Source organism: Bidens hawaiensis, unplaced genomic scaffold (genome assembly GCF_021521415.1).
Source record: "Bidens hawaiensis isolate Kalapana, Puna unplaced genomic scaffold, B.hawaiensis_p1.1 tig00034594_1, whole genome shotgun sequence".
In the NCBI taxonomy this organism is placed as follows: domain Eukaryota; kingdom Viridiplantae; phylum Streptophyta; class Magnoliopsida; order Asterales; family Asteraceae; genus Bidens; species Bidens hawaiensis.
The window spans coordinates 51,256-57,062 of NW_027495974.1; positions in this window are offsets into that span (position 1 = coordinate 51,256).

A 5,807-nucleotide genomic window follows, 5' to 3' on the forward strand; every position below is an offset into this window, starting at 1 on the left:
GAAACCCCTGTCCAAGTCATTCTTGTAACCCATTCTCAACATACAAACTTTCACCATCCTCTCATCCAATGTAGTAGGATCAGTAGATTCATCACCAAATTCCAATACATCCCTTATCACTTATTCAGAAATGATTATCTCTTTCTTCTTGACAACAGACTTTATACATTCCTCTTCCAGTTTGGCGTTTGTCCATAATTCCTCAATAAGCTCATTGATTATCACAATGTTCGTCATGATAGCCTTTTGAATCCTTGATCTATAGAAATATGGTAAGATCACATGGAAGGGTTCCGTCTTTTCATTCAATCCATCTAAGGAAGCACAGATATTATGATTAGCATCGAAATCTTTAAATTTCACCATCTGTACACATACAAACATACAAGATAACATGTTAGTAATATTTATAAAAATTTAAAAGTTGAAAATTTTCTAATGTATGTGTACGCACGTATATGTATGGATAAGAACGTATAAGTCATGTACACGTATAAGCTCAAACACATGTAAACATATTAGTAAGAATTATAAATGGATAAGTTGATTAGCGTGTAAGTCCAAATAAACGGATAAACTCAGGTCACCATATATGTCATTATCACACGTATAAGCTCTAACATGTGTAAGTACATATAAATGTATAACAAGATACACGTATAAGTCCATATGTAATAATTCAACGTATAAGACTATAGAGCTTATACGCGGTATAAGTCAAGGAGACTTATATGTCGTATAAGTTCAAAACCTTAAGCGTCCATCCCTAAATCTAGGTCAAACTCAATCGGGACTTAATAAAAAAAGATAATAAAATAAATATAGACCATTGGGTTCAGAACAACATTGATAAACAAATATGAACAAAAACCCAACGTCCATAGTTCATAAGCAAATCCAATTAGGTCCAAGTGTATATGGAACTGTTTATTATTCATATTCACACACAGATCTGACGTTTATGAATAAAATGATACCTTTAACGTTTCAAGTGGTGTGTGAATCAACCACAAGAAACCACATATGTCAATTTCAAACATGATACACGGACAGATTAATATATTATTGCACAACGTGTATGTTTTTCAGAGACAACGGATAAGTTGAAAATAAAGGTTTGCAACGCATAACAAGCTATTTATATGTGACACTTATACGCTCATATAAGTAGTTGACTTATACGCCGTATAAACCTATCTGACTTATACGCCATATAAGTTAATTACTTATACGTTTGCTATTTTCAAATGATTAAACTTTGACAAATTTCACACATACTGTCGCGATCAAATCGAAATTAATAACCTTGATGAATCCTTTTGAAATCCTAAAACAATCTTGATATTAATCACCCAATTTCATATTTTTGAACATAATCAAGTCCAACTTTAATGACATTGACCAATTAATTTGAACATTTAAACCCCATATTTTGAATATTTTTGTCAAAAACATCCACTCGATTCCGATTCTCGGATATCCATACCCGAATCACCATTCACCAAAATCGAAAATAAAGCAGAAATGCAAAATCTTTTTGGTTTATGAAAGAAAATATGTAATTAAAATAAAATATATCAAAACAAGAACTAATAATGAACATAAAGAAACATATTATTGTGAGTTGAGAAAGGAATCATATTGATCAAATCTATTCTTCCGTCACGGTTTTATATTTTGGCTTTATTATGTCTGATGTTAAGCCTAGTCATTGGTATTGTTTTCCACTTAAACTTTTAAAACCAAAGATTCTCAGAGACATCAGTTATACGATTTAAGGTTCAATTAAGCACAAAATATCAAAACATGATTAGATTCTAATATTGACTCAGGCTTGGTTTGATTTTTACCATGTCACCCCAACTTGACTTGAACCTTAGAACCAACATATCAAAACATTTGAAAATTTTTATTTGGCAATCAGAGCAACAGATTTCCACAACAAGGCATACCCCCGTTATCAAGCAATACATTAAGTCTCCTTTACCAAGGATGAGTATGCACCATTTCATCTGTCTGTTTGCAGACATTGTATCCTCTGGGGTCCATTTCTTATTGGAATTAAGACGCGCACAAGAGAGGAACAACGTATTACTAATATTTTTTTGATCAATTCAGTAGTGAAATTTGTACATTTGTACATATTGATCAAAGTTTAATGACTTATCAGGGTTCGCTTTACCGAAGTAAATACCCAGATGAAAACCGCATAAAGACCTCAATGGCTCCAAAAATCTAGTGCATCCCATAAATATAGGATTTAAGGCCATAAAACCATACACCATTGAAATGTAGACCGTGTACTAGGCGCTTAAAACAGTTTATTAACACATTATTTTTGGTGATCTACTGAAACATAAGGCTTGAGTATGACATGTTATTAATTATCTGCCATCATCACTAAGACTTTAGTGATAGAATGCTAACCCATCTTTCAATTTCGCTATATAGGTTTATATCACTTATTTCATTACTTCTTTGTTTTTAAAGTATACCAATGCACCGACATTAATCAGTAGACTTTTATGCCTCATTTTACCGGTACATGGAACAAGATGATCAATGTACTATCATTTTCTTTGTATGCTTCAAAACTCATTTTGAGGAGCATTTTTCTATTGTTTTTGCATTTTTCACATTTTTCAATGTTTTTGGTTTTTATACTTTTTCAAATGTTTTTGACCTTTTAAGATGTTTCAAATGTTATTGTATTTTCCCAAACCATTTCTCCCCCTAAAATCAAAAAACATTTAAAGAAAAATATTTACAAAAAAATTTGACCTGGTGAACGGTTACTCAAAGGTCGGAATCCATAACCTCGGTATCACTCTCTTTCCCGCCGCCCCTGTTCTTAATACCATTAAGCCCCAGAAATACAAAAATCTGTTTCTATTGAAAGCTTTAGTAAAAAGGTAAGCTTTTTGTTTGTCGGTATGAATTTTGTCTATGGTAATCAACTTCTTCTCGTAACAATCACGGATGAAGTGATTCCGTATGTTAATATGATTTGTTTTCTAGTGACTTACCGGGTTGTTAGTTATGGATATAGCAGCAATATTATCTACAAATATAGAAGTAGTAAGAAATTTCAAACTATAGTCGCGCATTTGTTGTTGTATCCACAAAACCTGGGAACAATAACTAGAAGAAGCTACATATTTGACTTCACAGGTGGATAGCGACACAGTCGTCTGCTTCTTACACTGCGATGTCACCAACCTTCTAGCAAAGAATTGACAGCTGATGGTGGAAGATTTGACGTTCAGCTTGCAGCTACCATATTCAAAATCAGAAAATGCTCTCAACTCAAATACATCGTCTCGAGGATACCAAAGACCGACCCCTGGATTCCCCTTAAGATACCGAAGTATGCGCTTCACCATTGTTAGGTGAGAGACCCTTAGACTGGATTGATATCAGGCACAAACACACGTCGGATACATGATTCTGGCCTAGAAGCAGTAAGATACATGAGGGAACCAATCATAGACCAATTCCATGATTTAGCCGGATAGGAGTGCTACTCGGCGATGAGTTAGCCATATTTAATTTTTCGAGGATATCATTGACATATTTTATCCAGTGAATAAAAATTCCATCAGACCCTTGTTCGACTTGCAATCCCAAGAAAAACTTCAACTCTCCCATAGAGCTCATATTCGGCTTCACATGTGGATAGCGACACAGTCTCCTGTTTCTTACTCTGTCATGTCACCAACCTGCTACCAAAGAATTGACAGCCGATAGGGGTAGATTGAGCGTTCAGATTGCAGCTTCCATAGTTAGAATTAGAAAATGCTCTCAGCTCAAATACATCATCTCAAGGACACCAAAGACCGACCCCTGGACACCCCTTTAGATAACGAAGTATCCGCTTTACCAATGTTAGGTGAGAGACCCTTGGGCTGGATTCATATAAGGCACACAAACACTTCATATACATGATGTCTGGCCTTGAAGTAGTGAGATACATGAGGGAGCGAATCATAGAACGGTAGAGCGTTTCATCAACCTTCTCCCCGGTGGGATCGGGACCAATTCCATGATTTAGCGGGATAAGAGTGTTGATCGGTGATGAGTTAGCCATATTAAACTTTTCGAGGATATCCTTGACATACTTCGTCTGATGAATGACGATACCATCAGAAAGTTGTTCGACTTGCAAACCCAAGAAAAACTTTAACTCTCCCATTGCGCTCATTTCGAACTTCGACTTCATAACTTCCTCAAATTCTTTGCACGGAACATCGTTTGTTAACTCAAAAATGATAAAGTCCACATAGATCTGGACTATCAACAATTGACCATCTATCTCCTTCATGAAGAATGTACAATCCACGGTGCCACGAACAAAGTTATTGTTTAACAAGTGTTTAGAGTATGTTTCATGCCAAGCTCTCGGGGCTTGATGTACACCATAAAGAGCTTTGTCGAGCAGGTACACCTTGTCTTTGTGAATCAGATCTACAAAACCCAGTGGTTGTCCTACAAAGACTTCTTCACCCATTTTCCGTTCAGGAAAGAAGACTTAACATGTAATTGGTAGACCTTGAAACCCTTCCAAGATGCAAAGGCTAAGAATATCCGAATAGCTTCAAGTCTAGCAACGGGAGCCGACTTCATTGTAATCAATTCCTTCCCTTTGATTGAAACCGAGAACCAGTAATCGAGATTTGTTTCTGACAATTATACCATTTTCGTCCCTTTTGCACTTGAAAACCCACTTGGTATTAATGCATCGTTTGTTATCTGGTAGATCAACAAGTTTCCATACCCCAGGCTTTTCAAATTGCAACAATTTTTCTTGAATTGCATTTACCCAACACTCTTCAGTCAATGCTTGTTCGTATGTCTTCGGTTCAATTTGTGAAATGAAACATTTGAACGAGAACCGGTTCTGAAGAGGAGCAACTTGATATAATAACAACTTAGACTTCGGTCAAGTTGGCTTCGAGTGCATACTCCTGAATTTAGATTTCCAATAATATTCTCTTCTGGGTGATATAACAAAGTTTGAGGTATAACCTCATCAGGAACTATCACATCATTTGGAAGACTAGTAACATTCTCATCATTAACCACTTCAATAGAAAGCACATGATCAGAAGTAGATGTTGGTTGTACCAAAGAATAATCATATCATTGTGATCTTCACCATTATCATCAAAGGACGGTGTAGCTGGCGTATCATCAACATGGTTATCAACATCAGGTGACGGATCCTCATTAAAGATTGGAATATCTTGTGTAGTATTGTCTTCATGAAAATCTTCACCCAAATATTGTTGAAATAATAGTGTGGCTATCTCATAAGTGATTTCCTCTTCAAGAAAATAGAAACAACTCCACAAGCTGTCGTAGTCAAACATCCATGAATCGCCCTTTATTTGAATAGGAGTGTCATATCTTTGACAGTCCACATGTTGTACTTGCACAACCCATTTGATGCTAGGTAAGAATACTCGATTCAAAGGACTAGCATAACCTACAAAGAAACCTTCCACAGACTTAGCAGCAAATTTTCCATCAGGATCCAGGATAGTACACTAAGATCTGAATGACTCAAGCCACTTCAAATTCGGCTTTCGTTGGTTATGAAGCTCCAAACAGGTTTTTCCAAACTTCTTTACCATCAGAATTCGGTTAAGAGTGTAACAAGCTAAGGCAACAGCTTCTGACCAAAAACTCATAGGTAGTTTCGAATAAGCCAATATCCCCCTAGTTGTTTCAATCGACGTCCTATTCTTTTGTTCAGCAACTCCATTTTGTTGTGGTGAATAGGGAGCACTGAATTCATGAAGAATACC